The sequence below is a fragment of the Carcharhinus amblyrhynchos genome, chromosome 13 (assembly GCF_965287045.1).
Source record: "Carcharhinus amblyrhynchos chromosome 13, sCarAmb.v2.hapA, whole genome shotgun sequence".
Lineage (NCBI taxonomy): Eukaryota > Metazoa > Chordata > Chondrichthyes > Carcharhiniformes > Carcharhinidae > Carcharhinus > Carcharhinus amblyrhynchos.
In genome coordinates this window covers 50,842,973-50,865,826 of record NC_137336.1, presented here as the reverse complement: position 1 = coordinate 50,865,826, position 22,854 = coordinate 50,842,973, and the positions used below count along the sequence as shown (strand labels likewise).

At 41.9% G+C, this 22,854-nt stretch overlaps 1 long non-coding RNA gene across 1 annotated transcript in view; it reads right to left on the bottom strand.

The window, feature by feature from the left end:
* LOC145351518 (uncharacterized) overlaps positions 1-16,492 on the bottom strand; it is a 41,989-nt gene extending 25,497 nt beyond the window's left edge. Inside the window, exon 1 of the long non-coding RNA XR_013888416.1 lies at positions 16,440-16,492. This is a non-coding gene — a long non-coding RNA (uncharacterized LOC145351518). The remainder of the gene's footprint in view (positions 1-16,439) is intronic.
* Positions 16,493-22,854: the final 6,362 nt, after the last annotated feature.

Below are 22,854 nucleotides of genomic sequence, written 5' to 3'. Positions count from 1 at the left end.
TAAACTGTATGCATTTGAGATATGAGCATATAGTGGCACGTTCCACATATACTACACAGACAGAAATACTAATGAGGGAGTGCTAGAAATGACTGGAAAAAAGAGAAAATCAGTACTTAATATTAAAGAGAGACGTATCTAATATTTTGGTCACATCATTAGAGCAGATAGTAAACAGAACAGTTATTGGAGGAAAGTAGAGAAAGTGGATGATGAAAAGGAGTTGAATGCAGTTGTCTTAAGCAGAATGTGTAAGGGCAGTACAAAACAGACAGCGATAGAGATCCATGGCAGTCAATGCTCTGGAAAGAAGATGACACCAGTGAACAAATAATTCTGTCTCATTTACACCTGCCCTGCATTTACAACTTCATGAAGTGGAGCTGCTGGTGTTGGACTGGGGTAAGCACAGTAAGAAGTCTCACAACACCAGGTTAAAGTCCAACAGGTTTCGTTGGCAGCACAAGCCACAAGTTTTCAGACCGCTGCTCCTTCATCAGGTGAATGGGAGTTCTGTTCACAAACAGGGCATATAAAAACCGGGATCTTACCTTCATATCACACTATCTGTAACCCCCACAACTTGGCCGGACTTGCAAAATCTCACTAACTGTCCTGGCTGGAGAGAACACACAACTCTTTAACCTGTGCTTAACCCTCTCTCCACTCACGTTGTCTGTACCTTTAAGACTTGATTACCTGTAAAGACTCACATTCAAACCATTATTTTGTAAATTGAGTTTGTGTCTTTATATGCCCTGATGAAGGAACAGTGCTACAAAAACTAGTGGCTTGGGCTACCACATAAACCTGTTGGACTTTGTAACCTGGTGTTGTGAGACTTCTTACTGTGTTTACAACTTCAATCAGCCCTCTTTTTCCACATGTAGTTTCTTATTCCTCTGAATCAGGTTCATTTTGCACCCGAGGGTTCCACTGTTCACCATGCCTGCTTCAATGATGCTGTAGTTGTTTCCCTCAATCCCTTCACTTTGGTATTCTTCTTCTCACTAAAAAACCTCAAAATATTCCTCTTTGGTCATGCCATCAGTCATCATCCTCTCTGCTCAGGATCTGGTTACTTTTGCCTCTTTACAGACTTATAGGGTATTTTATGAGTTAAAGGAGCTAAGCAAGAGCAAGCTATTGCTTAGATTTTATTATTTAACAAATAGCCTGGGTGGTATTTTTGCCATTTAAGTAACCAAATGCAGAGATGTGTTGAATTCAATAAACAAATTACTACAAATTAGGCAGCTGTTAGCACCTTAGTGTGCGTGTATTCCTATGAACAAAGAGAACAGGAAAGTGGCAGCTTCCAAACTAAAAAGGATATGGTCCTTCATGCCTTTGAAAGAAAAGGTTATCTAAAACAGTAACTCTGACAAGGACAATAAAGTGTTCAGCACATAATTGCTGCATTTGATGATTCTGTAAATCTGCATCCATCTCTTTTCACCTGCGCCCTTCCCCCTTCACAGGGTTTTCATTCATCCCCATTTATTTTTTCTCTATCCATATGGCCAGATGCACAGAAAAAACAGTTTCAACAATACTACTGACATCCAGACCTACCAAAGATCACTTACTTGTGAAAACTCTGCAGCTTTTTAGTGGATGTCAATTTTTTTTTAACTTTGCAATCTCTGTTGTTTCTTGGCAAAGAAGTTCGTGGCAAGGCCTTTCTAAGGCAGCTCCATGTAAAGGCTGAACTTCAGATGAAGGGGTTGACATATGAGGAGAGATTAAACTGTTTGGGCTTGTACTCACTGGAGATTTGAAGAATTAGATGGGATCTGATCAAGATACATAAAATTTAAAAAAGATTGATAAATTAAATATAGACCAAATGTTTCTTCCTATGGAACATTGAACAAGAGGTCACAGGTATAGGTTGAGAGGTGATTGATCTAAAGCTGAGATGAAGAGGAACTACTTCTCACAGAGGGTGGTGAAGTTGTTGAACTAGCTGCCCCTTAGCACATTGTAGTCTGAATCATCGAATGGTTTCAAGAGGGAGATAGACATATTTGTAATAAAAAAGGGGAAGGAGGGAGATGTGGCATAGATGGGAGGTAGATTTGAGACCAGGGAGAGATCAGCCATTGATTGAATGGCTCGAAAGGCTGAATTTGCTTACTTCTGCTCCTAATTCCTGTTTTCCTATGTTCCTACATTCCTCTGACATGATGATCATTTAAATATTCTTTACAAGTATTTGTCAGCCTCCCTGATAGCTGATGAAAGTAGCCTCCTGGATGGGGTGGAAATGGGAGTGGGTAAGGAACGGTAGGTGGTGAGCAGGGGTTGGAGAATGGTCAAGTAGGGAGGCATGTCTGGCCAAGAAAGGTCTGGCTCTCTGGCAGATTTTGGCCACCTCAAATTCTTTCCCCTACCAGTTAATGTACCAGAAAACTACACTATCTGCTCCCAAGAAGTTTCGGGGCATGGTATCCAATGGTCTGGTCTTGGTATCAAACTGAACATTCAACATCTCATTGTCAGGCATGCCCCACTTTAATGTCTGTGCACAGAATCAATTACCATTCATGAAAATGTTTTTAATGTCTTGACATTAGGGGAGGCGATGACCTACCGGTATAGTCACTCAACTATTAATTCAGAAACTCAGCTGATATTCTGGGAACCAGGGTTCGAATCCCACCTTGGCAGATGGTGGAATTTGAATTCAATAAAAAATATATGGAATTAAGAATCTACTGATGACCATGAAACCATTGTCGATTGTCAGAAAAACCCATCTGGTTCACTAATGTCCTCCAGGGAAGGAAATCTGCCATCCTTACCTGGTCTGGCCTAGATGTGACTCCAGATCCATAGCAGTGTAGTTGACTCTCAACTGCCCTTGGGCAACTAGGGATGGGCAAATATTGCTGGCCAGCCTGCGACACCCATGTCCCACAAATGAATATTTAAAAAAGACATTAACAATACACTGATAAATGGCTTTCTGAATACTGTAATCTTTCTCCTAATTTACTGAGGGAATCTGTTTATACCTCAACATTTTTGGGGTTTTTGGGCCAATTTTCCACAATGAGAACATAAGAAAAATCTTCCTTTAATTATTGGATTTTTAAAGTGCATTCTCACTAGTTTTTAGAAATGGTACTCGGCTAACCATTTGGTTGCTGTGCTGAATTGAGGCTCTGATGAAGGATTCTGTGAGTGACGCGTCAAACCTTTTTCAGATGTTGACAAGCTTACTGCATTTATTCCAAATTTCCAGCATTTTTCTTCTATTTTCCTTTTCAGTTCAAATATATATCAGGCTTAATTTGACAAGTCTGTTACTCACACAGCTCACTTCTGCTGCAATTCTTCTCAATCCTGCTCCACTGCTCATTTGAATCCACCTACTCCTTGCACTGACGTCCATTATTCCCACATGATATCCTTTTGGTTAAAGGGTGGTACCCAAGGCTTTCCTAGGAACAGATGAATCTTTCCGATAACAGGCACTGACAGCTGACAGCACCTGATATTAGATTACTCAAAGTTAGTTATCTTTGCTTCTGGCTACATCCTGCATAAAGAAAACAAAATGCAGTGCGTTTGTAAGAAAGGAGTATCTGTAGGAATGTCATTACTTGACAGTCATGTCCTTTATGCTTTTGTAGTAGCAGGCCAGTTTAAGAGGCATACGCTGGGAGGGTCATGTGACCCGATCGGCCAATGGGGAACAAACATGGAGATTATGATGCAGAGCGAGGGCTCTTGTGGCCAGAGTAGATCCTAGAACTGGAGTCAATTTGATATGAACTGATGGTCACTTATCCAATTAATACATTGGCATTGAGGTAAATCAAAGCGACTCCATTTGCAGAGAAGAATTTGAAGATAATGTCCTTGCAAAACTGCAGGGTGAATCAAATAAATCCAAGCCTGAAAAAGAGGGAGCAGATATGCCTCTCGTTGTGAATCTAGGAGCCTTCGATGCGACCACTGAGAACTGGGTACAGTGTGTAAAATGGTTAGAGTCATTTTTCAGGGTGAATGGAATGGGTTGTGGAGGGGGTGGGGGGATAAGAAGAAAGTCATTTTACTTACCACATGCGGGACCCAGAAACTTGATTTGGAGTTCAACATTCCTGTATGCTCCACAAAGACATTTGCTTGTTGAGCTAACAAAGGGGCATTACCACCCTAAAGCCTCAATAACATTGCAGAGATATCAGTTTAACTCAATGGAGATGGCTCCTGGCGAAACCACTGCAGCCTTCGTAGCAAGGTGAAGCAGATTGCAGGGCAGGTTCCGCTTTAAGTGACATGTTAGGAAATTGATTGGTATGCAGTGTAAATAATGAAGCTGTACAAAGGAAGCTGTTGGCTGAATCTGAGACTTTTGAGGGCGCTGGAAATGACAAAAGCAATAAAGAACGCCAAGAAGGGTGCCCAAGAGTTACCAAGTGCGCAGAGCAAAGAGGTCCACTAGTTAGGGCGGGAAACCACCAGTAGTAAACCTTCAGAAACAAGGACATGGAATCATGGTCGGTGCAGGCTTGGAGGACCGAAAAGCCTGTTCCTGTGCTGTAATTTTCTTTGTTCTGCGAATCAAGCTCAAGCAGTTTTTTGAATGCAGAATTGGGAAGAATTACCAAATACTGAAGATTTTAGCAACCTAGAAATAATGCAGAGTGCTTTTGACGTGGGGGAAGCCACTCCTTAGAAATATGTAGGTTCAGAAGAGCAGAGTGATTCAGATATGGAAGAAGGGGTTATTTAAAGCACAAATGTAGAAGCAAGCAGAACCAGCCCAATCCAGCCCCAGTACATAGCAAGGAGGATTGTTCAGTGGGGGAATGTATTGTCATTAAACAATGTGTTAACGGACACAGTAGTGTTGTTAGTAAACAGCCACTGAAGATGGAGGTAGACACGGGAGTGTCAGCTACTGTTGTGAGCGAAGGGACCTACCAGTATCTTAAAGAGGGAGTTCAACATCTGAATTGATGAACACTGCAGCTAAACTGGTTATGTATACTGGAGAAGCCACAATGATAGTAGAAACAGCTATAACCCCTCTGAGCTACAAACAGGCTACATTGATGGTGGTTTGCGGCCAAGGACCGAGGTTGATGAATAGAGTTTTTGATAGACTGTGTTAAAAGTATTTTTCAGTCCGAATGTTTTGAAAATTGCATAGGGTGCAGGTTGGTTACAGGGAACAATCTCTGTGTTCAAGCGGTGAGGCCTGTGACCTCAGGCCTTCATTTCCGTTGAGCTGCCAAGAGCATCTAGGACTTTAGTGGCAAAGTGAAATATAAAATAAGAGCAATAATGGAAGGTGGATGACAAGGAAAGGTAAGGGTTGGGGGTGGGAGTGGGAAAGGGGGGTGGGGGAAGACATTCAGTTTGGGATGGAGGATAGAAATTGGGGAAGGATGAGTTTTATTGGGGAACATCAATGGAGGTTTATAGTGGGGAGAGGATGTGGTGTATCAGTGTCCATCATGTTGGTGGTAACAATGGTGATCCTGGCAATGAAAGTGAGGTATCTCTATTTATTGTGTTGGAGATAACTGCAGCAGTTATGGGTGGAAGGGGTTTTTCAACGTCCAGCAGCAATCAGAAGGGGGAAGAGTGGAGATTGGGGACTTAATCAGTGGCTGACAGAAGGCCTTCTTGGTTTCCAGGTAAGTAAATTTTAAAAATTTACCTTACTGATTGCAGCTTGCAGGTATTGTTTTTCTCAGGGCAAACCAATCCTACTGTGAAGGCCTCAATCAGATATTATACCATTTATTTGCATATGCAAAAAAACTAAACACTCTCTTGGACCTGAATATAGCACAATGTCAAGTTTACACAATGTAGACTCATGAATTTATGGAGAGTAGACACTTACAAAATGGAGATGAGAGGTCAGGTGACCTATTCTTTCCTGCCAATATACACAGAGCTACAAAAGACCCTAAGGGTAACCAGCATGACTGGACAAGACATTAAGTGCAAGTCGACTTTTGGAGCATTTCATGAAGGTGTTATTAAAATGCATCTAACCTCTCCTGTGCAGTAAATAAAAGCAAATTACTGCAGATGCTGGAAATCTGAAATAACAACAGAAAATGCTCTATTAACTAAGCAGATCCGGTAGCATGCATGGACAGAGAAAGAGAGTTGTTTTGAGTCTAAATGAGGGTTAGTTAGACTTGAAACATTAACTCTGTTTCTCTTCACAGATGTTGCCAGCCCTGCTGAGTTTATCCAGCCTTTTCTGTTTTTATCTCTCCTGTGCACTAATGGTTGCTCTTATCCAAATAATTACAGAAACTTATTAATAGTAGATTTACAGCATTCTTTAGAATGGATGTGAAAGAAACTTATCAAAATGAGTTACGAATGGGTGAAATTTGGATCCTATTGTGTGTCAACAGCCATGTTATCAGACGGCAGAAGTGCCACAATGAATAACAAATGCTATTGTCACATGACAGAAACCAGGTTTCCAATGATAAGCATTTAATAAGGCACATTTTTGGAGCAAAGAAGGGAGAGAAAATTCAAGAGCTTCAGAGGAACAAGATCCTGTCTGGGGTCCATCAGAAAGAAGAGAATTCGGGCTGGCCTTTACTTGCCTATTTGAACAACCAGTCCAGGTTTTCACTGCAGGGATTTGATTGCACCTTCACCGGAATGAAGCAAGAAAAGCTTGCTCCCATAAGCAGTAAACCACTGCCCATCCACGTCTGTCAACCTCCAAATTGTGTGGGGCAATATGACCAGAAAAGTTCTAAGTGCCGAATGAATCGCGCCCATTTTTTCAGTGAGCTTTCAGATACGATCTTACAGCATTTCGTGCAAAAAAAATGCAAAGTGTAATTCATGCCAGCAGAGGGAGTGGGTGGAGTCTAGTCTTGCCGGAAAGCTGGCTACCCATATTAGAAGGTCTATCACATACGCACAGACCTCTGTGTCCTGTGCAGCAAAATAGAGAGAGCTCTCAGTACCACCACCCTCCCCTCAATCGCTGGCTTCCCCAACCAATCACCCCCCCTCCACCCCCATGGATATCTCCTCCATAACCCTCCCAACCTCCCACTGCCTGGTCGATCGCTGTTCCAGTCAATTCTCAATTGCAGAGTGCACTGTTCCCCCCATGCTTTCCCTTAGGCCCTACCCCATCATGGCCACACCCCCTCTCCTTAGGCCCTGCTACTATCATGGCCTCATCCCTTGGCACTGTCCCATGCCTGGTAGGCACTTCCAGGGTCCCAGGTTGGCAATGCCAGGCTGACACTTACCGAAGGACACTGCCTCCCCACTTCTCCCCACCACCCACGGGGTTTTAATGACCTACAGTCCCGTTGATGAGGCCACCATGTCAGGTCCCTGTTGGTGGAGACCATACATGATCGTCACCAGTGGGAACATTCACTAGCGAGGCCGATAATACTAGTAAGTCCAGATGATAGCATCAGGACTTACTAATAATATTGAAATTAATATTTAAATATTTAAATCAGGGCACGAAACTAATCACGTCAACATCCAGGGCTGGTAAGATCTCGGAAGGCAAAACACCAGGCCTGAACCTGGTTTCACCTCTCTTGCGATCTTACTACCTCACCACACTAATTGACCAGCACAACGAGCCAGTAAAATCACCCCCTACTACTTTAGTTGACCAAAAATGAATCACAAGTCTGCTGTGTTTGAAGACTTCAGCAGGAATTCTTTGATCTCACCTGCGGCTGGGATTCTCCAGTGGATGAAGTATTGGCGGAGCGCCAGATTCTCTGTTATCCCTGGCAGCGATAACGGGGCATGTAAGACCAAAGAATTCCTGGAAGGAAAGTGAGCTGGAAGATGCCTTACCCCACGCCAGCACACCCTGCAACTGTAATGCACTGTGGGCAAGTTAAATAGGTGACGAGTGGGAATTGTGCCCCACACTGGGGAGTACATCCTGCCATTGGGTGAATTGCTTGACTGGCAGCTCCAGCAGACCCGGCAGTATCCAGAGCTCATTAGTGGGTGCTGCTGGGATTGCAAACACTCCCAGAAGAAAGTCCGACTGATCCTAGGGTGAGGTAAATACGGACGTTTGGGTAGGGAGAGTTTGGCTAGCTTAGAGGGGGAGCTAAAGCGGTGGTTGGGGGGTGGTTGGGTTTTGGAGAGCAGGCAGGCAGATAGAAAGAGGGGGTATTATCATAGGGGGCTGCCATCCCATGTACAAAGGGCACCCCTCCCATCCAATGAATATACCCCCCTTCCTTCCTGCCTTTTTCAAAGTTTATTTTGCAAAAACAGACTGACAACCCCCATGCAATTGCTCACATCAATAGTATTATGGTGTGGGCTGCATAATTTTGAAGTCAATTGGCTTGTTAACAAGTTCAGTTGACCCTAAATTATTTATTTACACATGTTCAGGGGGCTGTCAATTTTTGCACTCATCCTATTATGGTGGCGTGCATAGGATGGATAGGCATCCACCCTATTTTATGTGCGCCCCCCCCAAAAAAATCAGCGGGTATATAAAATCTAGCCCCATATCTCAAAGAATCAACAGAACCAATATTTCTGGAGGTTAACAATCTCTGGGGTGAGAAAAGTCCTTTATTTTCTTGGTGTGGGCCATTTGTTTGGCATGACACAGCAAATACCACAATGTTTTTTTTTAAATACACAGATTGGAATACAATGGCTTAATCAGGGCCCTGCCACGCTATCTAATCCCTGGGCCTGTGGAAAGATCACAGAATCATAGAATCCCGACAGTGCCATTTGGCCCATAGAGTCTGCACTGACTCTCCAACAGAGCATCCCACCCAGGCCCTATCCCTGTAATCTCACATATTTACCCCATTAATCCCCTTAGCCTAAACTAAGGCACAATTTAGCAGGGCCAATCTACCTAACCCGCACATTTTTGGACTGTGGGAGGAAACCGGAGCAAACAGAGAAAATTCGTGCAGACATGGGGAGAATATGCAAACTCCACACAGACAGTCGCCCAAGGCCAGAATCGAATGCAGGTCACTGATAATTGTTCCTTATCTACTAGATAATTGTGGGAGAATTCTAAGCACAGGGGCTCAAAAAGGTAAGCCTATTAAATTTTTAGAAAATAACTTTGTGGGACCAGCAGGTGCAGGCTGTTGTGGTTCACCTTTAAGTGAGTATGTGTTTTCTGGATACATAAGCAGAGAGAAAGGTTGCAGTGTAACATGCGATTCAGGTTTGTCTGAGGAAGCCACCAACTCAGTTATGTGTGTAAGATCTCCAGCTGTCCAAAACTGTTACCAACTTCAGATCTTTAATAAATGAACCTACATACCTTTGTTTTAACCAATCTCTCTAGTGTGGCTTGTGCTTTAATGTTTAACTACTAAATAAGCACAAGGAGAAGAAAGACACAACACAGGCAATCCCCTCCGAACCTCATGAGGCAAGTTCAGGCCTCGCTTGACCTGACGCTACCACCTCAATCATGAGCTCCTCCTGAAGTCCCCTCCTCATGAGAGCGAGGGATTACTCCTCTCGCCCACAAGGGCAGCCTTTTGCCACTTCTATATAACCTCTTCTCTTGGTGGGAAACTTAGTGAGGAGATTCAAATGAGGGCCTCGCACTGCCAAGGTTCAGGAGGCCTTGACCCCCATTTACCCGACCAATTGCTGCTTTGGCTTAAAATTGGGGCTGCAGATATTTTTTGCCATGCAAATCCACTTCAGGTGACGTCACAGGAAAACGTGCCTTCTTTTGCTTAAAGAAGCCTAAATGCTTTGGAAGAATTTCAGATCAGTCGTATTTTCAATTGCTGCTTTAATCATCAGAGCTGTCCTTATTTCATAACAGTAAGTGACAGGAGTTGAGATGGAGAGAGCGTCAGATGGATAGGATTCAGGCGTACTAATGACTGGAGAGGCTATTACTGAATCAGCATAAATTTGCAAAATCGATGAGCAGATGTGACTGAAGCATCAACAGCTGAATATGAATAATCTTGTCCTTGGCATTATTTGCATAATTGGTGTCTGTTGGGCATTGAAGCCAGTGCTTGGCTGCCTGGCAACACGGTGATTGCGATTATGAACAGAAGTAACAGATGCACGGCTAGCTTGATGATGCAGCTGAATGTTTATCAATTACTGGCAGAAAGCATTACTTTGTTCTTTGCTTTAGTCAGAATGTCGGAATGCTAGAATTTCACAGATTCAATTAAACATCAGTAGATTACATTTTATAGTATGATTAAACCGCCTGTAATGCGGAACTATCGCTAAGGGCAGGCTGATCATGCAGTGTTAGAGGCTGACATAGGAATGAAGGTGACACAAAGCATCACAGATAAGATGACTAGGGAGAGATTTTGTTTGCAAATTATTTCACCACACGTTCCATGATTGGTCTGCTCTCCATATTCCAACAATATCAATTCCGGTTTCTGATGCACGGTTAACTGCAATAAATATCTTTGTCAATATTCTGCCATATAACTACGGGAACTGAAAAAAACATAGACATAAAACTTTGCAGGCTTGAGAATGGTAATAGCAGTCTCTCTCTCTCTGAAATTGCAATTTAACCCAACATGTTTCAACATGTTCAAATCTGACAAACATTGAGAAAAGGCTAGGTGTATGGTTATAAAATCAAGTCTGATTTCAAATTGATGGTAACTACCTCCATTACAACACTGCCATCCTCTTTGAACATTATTTGATAGACTTGTGTCAATCACTTTAGGCTTTTTAAATTTATTTATTAGTGTCACAAGTAGGCTTGGGCACTGCAATGAAGTTACTATGAAAATCCCAGCACCTTTTCAGGTACACTGAGGGAGAATTCAGCATGGCCAATGCACCTAACTAGCATGTCTTTTGGACTGTGGGAGGATACCGGAACACCCGGAGGAAACCCATGCGAACACGGGGAGAACATGCAGACTTTGCACAGGGACTCGGGTTTGATTCCCGGCTTGGGTCACTGCGAGGCAACAGTTCTAACCACTGTGCCACCATGCCACCCAGAATTTGTTCAGAATGTCAGGTGCTGGAAAAGATGCAAGGTTTGTTTACTTATAATTTATTGACTGTACCATACATTAATGAGTGTGGCAATAGCAAACAAGTTTCAAAAGCAGTCTTATTACATTGCAGTGTTATAATTATGAGCTTTTTTTTGAAGAAGGTCTGCTGGAGATTAAATTTACCAGAGCCTCACTGTTTGGTAAGCAGGCAACCTGCTCATTATCATTCCGTGGCATGAAGCTGCACAGCACACTGCCATTGCTGTGTTCACCTTCTTGGCATGAGCAATGTTGGCATAATCTCCAGCTGGAGAACATTTCCGGGATACGGGCTTGACAGGCATTGTGCAGAGAAGGCTGCTCGAGTCACGCCTCTGTAGAGGGCACAGTGATGTACTACCACTCTTATATATGGAGATCGCTGCAGAGAGCAAAGGATGAAATTTGTAATCCATCTGTGTAGTTCTGACAGTCACAAGCTAAATTTGTTCTTTTTTTTCACAGCCCCTGGTGAAAAAATATGAGGGTACATCTGCTGAACATTCTCATATTGACTAGAAATTACATATAGGTCATCAATTATTAAAAATCATTAAATGACAAGCATGTTGATGCTGATGTCTAACCGAGTGGTATCTGCAATCTGTTAAACTGCTGGCTTACAGGTCAACCGATAAACCAGCAAACCAGAACTAAAAACGTCTTAATGATCCATCAGCTATTTCTATTTAAATATACTGAAAATCAATGGATGCCGAAGAAAATTCCCCCTTCTGTAAAGATATGCCCTCATTAACCATCCTGATAGATTGATGTCAATTGTGATACAGTTAACCAATAACATATACATGTGCTCAGTGCCAGGAAATCGAGCTTAGGCCAGACAATTATTGACCATCATATCCTTGGAGGGACAATTTAGAATGATTGGGGATTAAGGCACATAAGGCTTGACAAGTATGAAAAACAAGTTTATAAATAATTGCCAAAAAGACGCAATTCACAAAATTGTTCTCCCTTGAGAGGCTTACAGAAAAAAGATTCCATCCAGTCTAACCAAAATGGTTGCTATAGGAAACAGAAACATCAATATTGGATGGATGCAGGACTTAAATCTTAGGCAGGTACGATTAGCAATGGAATGACAGGGATGTAATATATTTAATATAATAATGCAATTAATAAACCTTAAATTATTTACATTCTGATTTCTAAATTGTTCTCTGGTTTTCAAAGATCTCCTTTTGAAGAAATGTGCACTGATTATCTCTGAGCTTTTCCTGACTAAAAATAGCAGCTATTTTGTACTGTAAGGAGGAAATGCCTAGCAACGAGGACAAAAGCATACCAAGAAGTCAGAGCTCATTCTAGCAAAGGATAACCCAAAAAGGGAAACATGTGGACAGTTATTGTGTGGCAGATGTTTAGAACTTTGTCTCCTTACCATTACAGGTCTTCTACCTTCCACACCTTCTTGTGTGCATTGTGAGCTATTTACATGGAGCCTAAGTGTAATTTGAAAGTTTCTGAGTGTTAATTTGGGAGGAAGGGCGGAAACAGGTGCTAAAAGGATACCGTGCCATTAAGACACACCTTTCTAAAATGCTGGTTTACGCCTGCAACTTTGGGATTAAATAACATGTCTGGAGGTGCTAAACTGGATACCTACACATTTACCTTCACACTTAGCACTCAAGTGCTGATTAGATTGATTTTGCAGCAGCAGTATGTGCAGCTTCCATGATTCCATTTCCACTGAAGGTGTGGAGTGCGCTGGTTGACAGACAATGGAATATTCCAGATTGGCTCAGGGGCAGAGGGAGAGAACTCAGAGGTTCTTGCTTATGGCATTGGAGGTCCTGGTGGTGGTGGGCCAGAGGAGGAAAGACATGCTGTATCATCAAGGGAGAAAGAGGCAACTGGGTGTGGGACGAGATTATTAATGAGGTGACACTCACAGGATATGGTTCCAATGTTATGAAAAATATAATGATTTGACATGAGTATTCAAACTAAGACTCCACCTCAGAAACACAATAACTGCACCTTCACCACCAGCATCACAACCTCAGTGTATTCCATTCCCCATCTAACTAAACACTATCATTCACACACTTCACACTACCGCATCCTTCAATACACATCAGGCACATCTTAGTTCTTCAGCGTGTGAGGCATTACACACACACCTCTGTCAGCACAATCATTCACAATTACAAACCTTTCTCTTCAAGGCAAGGCAGAACATAACAGGTACCATCACAGCCTAACTGGGGGAAAGGGGAGCACAAATGCATGAGATAACTCTCCTTGCGGAGGCAAATTTGGCCATGATCACATGGGGAGTGGCAGAGCAGTGAATATGTTACCAAGGGGAATATGCACTTCCAGCATCCTTACATACCCATATCTATTCTCGATCCCTAATTCCCGAATCTTCATTCACAAGTTTTATATAGTCTCATCAGACATATCCTCCTATAGAGATAGAGGGGAGTAAGGCACTGTGTCAATCAATACCATCACCACATCACCAGCTCAGGAATTGACATTAAAAGTAAGTTCAGACACTTGGAGGGTTTTAAATTAACAGGGCGGAGGTAACGGATAGGCTATCTGTAATTAAAGTTGATAAGGCACCAGACCCAGATGAATTGCACCCATGGATACAAAACTTGGAAGTATTGTGAAACATGAAGAAAATAGCGTAGAACTTCAAAAGAGCATGGACAGGTTTGTGGAATTGGTGGATGAAATTTAATGCACCAAAATGTGGAGTAACTCACTTTGGTAGAAAGAATGAGGAAGACTGCATTCATCCAAGCCAATGGAAAGTGTTCCATCACATTCCGGACTTGTGCTTTTTAGATGACTGACAGGTTTTGAGGAGTCAGGAAGTGAGTTACTCTCTGCAGAATTCCCAGTATCTGACCTGCTGTTGTAGGCAGAGTATTTATTATGGCTCGTCCAACTTCTTGTGAGGAGAATTGATTACAAAAGTAGGGAGGTTGTGCTTCAGTAGGGCATTGGCAAGATCACATCTGCAGTACTGATGGAGCGTTGATCTCCTTACTGAAGGAAAAATGTAAATGCATTAGAAGCAGTTGAGAGAAGGTTTACTAGACTAATTTCAGGAATGGGTTGTCTTATGAGAAAAGGTTGGAGAGGTTAGGTTTGTATTTGCTGACATTTAAAAGAATAAGAGGCGACTTGATTGAAACCTTTAACATTCTGTGGGAGACTGAAAGGGCAAATGCGGAGAGGGTGTTTCCTCTTGTCAGAGAATCTAGAATTAGGGATCACTGTTTAAAAAAAGGGGGCACTCATTTAAGACAGATGATGAGAATGTTTTTTATCGCTGAGGGTTGCGAATCTCTGGAACTCTGTTCCTCAAAAGTCAGTGGAAGCAGAATCTTTTAATATTTTTAAGGCAGAGCTAATGGATTCTTGATTAAAAAGGAAGTGAAAGGTTTTTGGAGTAGGCAGAGATGTGGGGTTGAAGTTACAATCAGATCAGCCATGATCTTACTGAATGGCGGAGCAGGCTCAAGAGGCTGAGTGGCCTAGTCCTGCTCCTAATTCATACATTTGTATGGGGATCCCCAGGTTATGGCATTGGTGAAGGCATTGAACAGCAAGGGGAGGTGGTCAGACTTTCCATTGGTGCAGATGGTCATTGTCTGACACTTGTGTGGCATGAATGTTACCTGGCATTATTAGCCCAAAGCCTGAATGCTGTACAGGATCTGGTGCCAACAGATCCAGTCTCCCTATTATCTGAGGAATTGGGAATAGAACCAAACCTTGTTTGATCATCAACAAACTTCTCCATGTCTGACCTCGTGATGGAAAGAAAACCACTGAAGCAGCTGAAGATGCTCTGAACAGTTTCTGTAGCAATAATCCAGCTTCCACTGCTAGGTATGATTCCAGTAAAAATTCCAGCCAGTGGAGATGTTGTCCCTGATTCCCATTAACATTAATTTGGCTGGGGTTCGCTGATAATACTTTGTCAACTATTGCCTTAATATCAAGTGCAGTCACTCTCAATGGTTTTCAAATCCCTCCATGGCCTTACCACTTCTTATCCTTGTAACCTTTTCTAATTGTCACTATTGCTCCTCTATCACTTTCGTCCTGTGTTGTATTCTGTTGTCCCTTGGCACAAAGCCATTCCTTTATAGTTTCACATGATTAATTCAAACTAATTCTAACAACTTGACGCTTCTGATTGCTCAGCTGGTTTCTTCACTGGTTAGATGAGCCCCACAGACTAAAATTGTTCCAATGTCAAATCCCAGGCCATGGTATGTTAGCTGATCTCAACCAAAGGTGCATAGGAGCAGTTACCTGACCTCAATACGCAAGACTGCTATTGAATTACAATCTAATGATTTATGTTAAAAGTGTGCATGTGTGCAAATTGGTTGGATTGGGTTAGGCTGCAATGCCACCCCATTGCTTGCTGCCTCTCATGGTTTCAGTTCCTAGATACAGGCACCTGACTCTCAGAGACCTACATAGCATGTCCCCAGCAAGGCTTCAGTAACTTCAGAAACAGAGGTCTAACAAGGAAAACAACTCTGATTAACTCACAGTGGAAAAGTGAAGGAATTCTGAAGATTCTGCATTAGTACAGGATGTATGTGATTAAATATATCAGAACAACCAGGATTATTTACAATTTACTCTATAGAACTCAGATTTTATGAATGGTAGTCGAGATCAATGCTGAAGGGTTTGATAACAAGACAACTGATTGAATGGAAAGTCTTTTTGTTTTTGCATTGGCAAAGAGTTAATATTTCTGAGTAGACGAATGAATAGAATTAGTTATCTAGCAGCCACTAACTGGAAGCAGTGACTGGTACATTGTAAAAGCGCTTTCAAAATGCAGAGTCAGCAGAAAAATGTGGAACACAAGCAACATTCCTGTCTAAAGACCAAAGTCCTAAAAAGTAGACAAAAACAGAAACCAAGGACAGAATGCTTAAGTGTTCAAAACTGCTAACTGTCAAATAAAGTCAAAGAACAAACTGTCTAGTAATTGCTGAAGCTGAAGTTCTTTGCTTGACAGTATCAATTAATGTTGGCAGTGTAAGGCCTGAGGAGTCTTCATTCCAGAATCAGCAAGTTTGAGCTGATTAAAGCACTCGGCTATTGACTCATACTTTAATCTGACCTCTGTCTTTCAGCCCAAGAGCTAACTTGGCCACACGTTTCTGCCATCAGCAAGTGACACTGGGTTCATTATTTTTCTTCTCCTAAGAAAGATTATTTTGTAATGACTGGAAACTTGCGAAAGGAAGGCATGATTTCTAATGAATTAAACATGGTGCAGTTATTATTACACGTGCAGACCGGATTCCACGCTTTGCATACCAGCACTGACATTCCGACAGTTTTTTACATTTTATCCGACTTCCCTAATGTGGCACTGACCTCAAATATCATTGCTGGGTCAGGGGCGGGGGATCATATTAAGCGACTCTCCATAGTTTCCAACAGCTGTGCTGATATCTGGATCAGGTGACAGGAAATTAAATTGATGGGAATGGCAAATTCCCTAAGGTGGCCTGCTCCACCTAGAGGACGGGTTAGGTACTAAAGGAACTGACTTGAACACAGAGGAGGTAAAAGGGGTGAACAAGTGTTTGGCATCAATTGATTCCTCAAGTATTTAAATCACTGCAGTTAGGAGATGATCTGGTGTAATTTAGTTATCAGCAACATACCCAGATGGGTAGATTTCTGTGATACAGTGAGCCAGCTAATTGGTACCAGGGCATCTAATGGTACAATTCAGTACCATTACTACCAGTCCCAGCATTATTTACAGTTTCATGCTGTGATACTTTGTCAGCCACGGTGACATCAGTGACTGTAATATGCTTGTACAGATTCCAAGAACACTGTCACACCCTTCAAGTGAAGCATTAGGAATACAGTGGGAGCCAGTAATCTACCACACAAAGCAAAGCATACTCCCTTATTTTGTTATGTTTCACAGCCAGCTAGAAGATTTTGGAAACTTCGCTGGCAAGTATTCAAAACCAGAAGTCTGCAATGCATTAAGGAATTCTCATTAACATTACCACCCATAAGAAGATTACATGGCTTTGGGAAGAGAGAGGAAGTGTATGTCATGATGCTTTGGCTAGAATGTTGTGGAGTGGTTTTAATAGACTAACTCATCCTTTTCTGCCTGTCAATTTTGTGTGCTCTTTAAAAAGTCCATTGTTAAAGCCCTATAATCAGTCAAGCTGTTTTAAAGTCTCCCTTGCACTTTGAATACTGTTTAGTATAGGTGGTGGAGTATATAGAGATAACAGTGATCAGTTTTGTCCTGATACTATTGAAATTATGATCACAACCACACTCTCGTAAGCAAATGCTAAGTTAGGTCAGATAATATTTATTGAAATAGTAAATCATTCGTGTGTTGGTACTTCACAAGTTTCTTTGAGGGTTTTTCCAATTTCACAGAATTGTGTTGGGTATAGTCAAACAAACGAAATGGGAAAAATACCAATAGGAATAGGCCATTCAATATAAGCAGCTACTCCTCCATTCAATTAGATCATAGCTGATCATCAACCTCAACAATAGTTTCCTGCTCTATCCCCATATCCTTAGGTATTATTATCCAGGAATCTATCGATTGCTGTCTTGAACATGCTTAATGATTGAGGTTCCACAGTCTTTGGGGTAGATAATTCCAATAATTCACCACCTTCTGAGTGAAGGAATTATGCCCCATCTCAGTCTCAAATGGCTTGCCCCTTCTTTCTGAAACTGTGTCCCTGGTTCTAGACTCACCAGTTCTAGGGAATAGGGCTGGTCTCTTCAATCTTTCCTCATTAAACAATCCCACCATCCCAGGGATTAGTTAGATGAACCTCCACTGCACTCCCTTTATTCAAGTATATCCTTCCTTAGATAAGGAGATCAAAACTGTATACAATACTCCAGATGCGGTCTCACAATTGCAAGATATTTTTACTCCTGTATTTAAATTCCTTGTAATGAAGGCCAACATACCACTTGCCTTCACAACTATTTATTGTATCTCTCTGCTAACTTTTAGCGACTCATTAACAAGAATACGCACGTCCCTTTGGACATTAACACTTCCAAAGTCTCACCATGTAAGAAATACTCTACCTTTCTGTCTTTTTTCTATCAAATTCACATTATATTCCATCTGCCAAGTTTTTGTCCATTCACTTAGCTGTGCTTGAATTTTCCTTCCATCCTCTCCACAGCTTACATTCCCACCTAGTTTTGTGTACTCAGCAAATGTAGAAATATTACATTTGGTCCCCAGATCCAATCACTTATATAGATCGTGAACAGCTGTGGCCTCAGCATTGATCATTATGGTATCCAACTAGTTATAGCCTACCATCGGGAGAATGGCCCATTTATTCCTACTCTCTGCTTTCTGTCTGTTCATCAATTCTCAATCCAAACCAATATATTATCCCCAAACTCAGGTGCTCGAATTTTGTTTAATAACTTCCTGTGCAGGACCTTATCAAAGGTCTTCTGAAAATCCAACCACTCCACATCCACGAGCCTTCCTTTATTTATTTTACAAGTAGCAATCTTAAAAACCTCCCAAAGGTTTGTCAAACATGCTTTCCAATGTCCAAATCCATTTTGACTCTGCCCAATCATATTATTTTCTAAAAGAGTATTTTTAAGCCCCCTCCCACCATCTGTGAGAATGGTAGTGTGGGCTCAAGATCAGGAAGTTGCAGATCTCGCAAGTGGATCTACCCCAGCCCTCACTGGCAATGTCATCAGGTTCATGTCCATAGTGGGAGTGAACCTGATTTATATTTATTTAAATATATTTCCATATTATGAACATGCCTCCTCACCTGATAGTGACCCCCCCCCCCTCAATCCCTGTATTTTCAAACTGCGCCAACATGGTGACATGGCATCACATTGGTGTGGTTTACAACAGGTTCACCCAGGTATGAACCTGTCGTAGGGATCTCCCCGGAGACATGAAGATGATTATATCTCCTGGGGTCAAGGGACACGACCAGGCAGTGGGCCCTAGCATTGCCATTTGGCACAGGTTGGCACTGCAAGTTGACACGATGGCATGCCACCCTGATAGTGTCAACCTGGCAGGGGGAGGAAAGTGCCAACTTCAACCATGGATGCGGGGGGGCGCGGGGAGGTGGCTCTGACTGTATGGATGGGAAGTGCCAATGATCTGGGGGAAGGAGGGATGGGTGTGGGCTCCGAATATGGTGGGAGAAGGGGCCAATGATCACAGGGCATGGGGAAGGGCCAGTAATTGCAGTAGGGTGTTCAGAGTGAATGTTGGCTCAGATTGGGGGTGGGGGTTGGGTAGGGATTGGGGTTGGGGTAGGGGTCAGAGTTGCATGCCGGCTCTGAACAAGGATGCGGAGGGGAGCCCCTGAGACCTCAGTGGTGGGCTGGGGGGAGGTTTATTGCTGTTCTGATCAAGGCACCCTTTAAACATGGCTTTTTTGGTCGAGTGTCGTTAAGATCTGGAGAGAAATCCAACTTTTTTCTCTTGTGTGAAATAATCCAGTTTTCTCACCCGAAACAACACTGCCTTTTTTTGGTAAGATTTTGCCTGAAGTCTCTAGTTATCAGATTCTTTATAACAGATCTGAACATTTGCCCTAGTACTGATATCAAATTAATAGGTTTGTAGTTCGCTATTTTCTCCCTCTCTCCCTTCTTAAATAGTATGATTGTGTTTGCTTCTTTACAGTGTGCAGGAACCTTTCCAGTATCTATATAGAATTCTGAAAGATAAGGACCACTGCGTCCGTTATCTCTATAACCACCTCTTTCAACATCTTTGGCTACAGCTCATCAGTTCCAGAGAATTTATCAACCTTCAATCCAATTAATTTTTCGAGTACAATCTCTTTGTTAATATTATTTTCCTTCAGTTCCCATTTTCACAAGCCCTTTGGTTTCCTAGTATCTCTGTGAGGTTTTCTGTATCTTTCTCCATGAAGATCATCACAAAGTAATTGTTTAATTTCTCTGCTATTTCTCTGTTCTCCATTATAAATTCTCCTGTCTGACTTACATTTGTCCTTGCTAATCTTTTCCTTTTCATATACCCAAGGAAGCTTTTACAGCCTTTATGTTTCTCGCAAGCTTGCACCCATATTCTCTTAATGAATCGCTATTGGTGAGACAGGGATATTGAGCTGTGAAATTGTCTGAGAAGTCTTTGCTGAAAAACTGGTAACTTGGTGAGATTGCTGGGACAGATGCAGTACAGTTTCAGGAGAAGCACTGGTATGAAGCAGCCTGCCTAATTCTACAAAGTGAGAGCCTCATGGCAGTAATATAAGGCTGGTCAACAATCTTCATTTGATTAGAGTAACCACCTTTTGACAAGTCCAAACATGGATAGAGGTAGGCTAGAGGACAGATTGTAGCTTGTGTTCCATTGGTTGCTTACATGCTCATGAAGATTGACCTTCTATTTTAAAAACCAAAGGTCAAACCCAAAAGTCATTCCCATGCTGCTCCTAGCAGCTGGTCGCTGAGTGTCACTGGGAGATGAAATTTCCCCCGTTCAGATGTTTTACATTTTGGATTAATTGATTACACGCATATCCTAAAGTCTGCAAAGGATATATAGAGAAGGAGCAGCATGTTCGTAAAGAAGGCTAGAGAAATACATTCAACGAGGAGCAAAAAAAAATACACTATAATCTCAACACCACACTTAAGCACTTAAACATAGTTTTAATTAAAACAATTAAATCAAAAGATTTCAAATTTCACTGTCAAAAGGGAGCCTAAATTTGTCAAGTGTTACTGGATTTATTTTGTGCTTGTGGTCCACATTTCTGTGAAGTCTGGCCAATGCATCTCCTGAAACTATTGATGATAAAAGCAATGATTTCCTTTTTAAATAAAGTTATTCTATTTGAATTGAAAGGAAATGATGCCACTGAAACATCTATAGTGTATCACATGTTTACACAGTCTCTGCCCTTAAAGTCTCTCTGGGATTTCAGTCCGCTGACCGATTTTACAAATTCATCCGAATGAAGGATGATGATTTATGTTGTTTATGGATTATTTCCTGCCACTGGATAACACAAGGGAAATAGTTCTCTGAAGCTGGATGCAATATGAACCCTTGACTGTAGAATTAAATTTGGACAAACCCGTTAATCAAAGAAAAAAACATTTTTTGAAAATACTTTTTTTGCTATTGGCAAGTTTTGTTCCTTTCATCTTGTCACAAAGACATTTGACTCCTTGTTGGATTATGAGCACAGGTGGCCATTCCTATTTATGTATGTGTTTCAACAAAAAATGTTAGTGGGCTAATCAACTGCAGAAGGCGTCACAGTGGAGCCTAATTCTGTTTTTGCCCATTGCCCAGAAATGCAAATGATGCAGTAGAGGTCTCTAAAGAACAGACTTCAGCTGATTTAATTCTCCCTCATTAACCTACAGGTCCAGAGGTCACTTATTGTGCCACTCTGTCAAAACAAAATCAAACTTGGGATGTTCCTCCCCTTATAACTCAGCTATTCCAATCTATTGGAACATTAGTGGAACCTTGAAAGCATGTTAAAGCTGCATTTCTATTATTGTTGCCGCAACCTTTCTCAGTTTCAGTCTCAACCCTGGCATACAGCACTGTAATGTAAATCAGATGGCACTATCGCCTTCTGTGCCACAAGAGAACCACTTTGGGAGCACAGATAGACTGGCTCCCTTGAAAGTGGAAAGCAAATTATCTGGATTCACGTGGTAAAATAGAGATGCTGATAGCACAGTGCTATGGAACAATTCACAGGGAAGACTGGGGAAATGTCTCAATTGGACAGTCCGCCTCTAAGTGGGAGGGAGCTTTTGCATGGTTGGATGTGCAGTACTGAGCAATGGAAACATTGGGAACTAACATATGCAAAACGATTCCCATTTAAAGAAATTCTAGAAAGATAAGAGTCAGGGTCAATAAAAAGCTTTTCAAGCTTATCCTTTTGATCTTTGTGTCCAGCTGCATTCTCAATATCTGTTTGCATTTATATTATTCTGACTGTTAGATCATTCCAAGTCTTTGTCACTCTCAATAGTACACTCGGCTAATGGGACATTTTTGGTGTAAATCTTTTGGAACTACAACAGGGGAAGTGGGAACTGGCCACACCATGTATGTGATGGATTGTTGAATCCATTGGTATTATCGCTGTTTGGCCTGTTTGGTTCAAAAACTCTATCAGCCCCAAGCATGGGTCATTTCATATTTTATATACTTTTATGTGTTCCCTTAATGACCTTCCTTAGAATCATAGAATTCCCTCAGTGCAGAAGGAAGCCATTCAGCCTATCGAGCCTGCACTGACAACAATCCCACCCAGGCCCTATCCCCATGATCCCACTTGCTAGTCCCCCTGACACTAATGGGAAATTTAACATGGCCAATCAACCTAACCTGCACATCTTTGGAGATGGGGATAAGATTGTGTTTCTCCAGTCTCTCCACATGACTTAGAATCAGCCATTTTGCTACTACTTAATTATTTCCATCACATTAATAACAACTTGTATATAGCACATTTATATCATTCAGAGAGTTGAACACAAGTTTGATCAAGAACTAGACTGAAAGAGAGTCTAAAAGAAATGTGAGAGCCGTGGAGAGGCAGAGAGTTTAGGGAGGGAATTCCAGAGCTTGAAGTATAGGCAACCTAAAGCTTGAGAGAAGGAAGTGGAGAATGCGCTAGAGTCTAGAATTGGAGGTCAGCACAAATTCTGGAAGGCTGCAGAGTTGGCGGTAGTTAAATTACGTCTGAGAGCAGGAGGGAACATACACTCATTT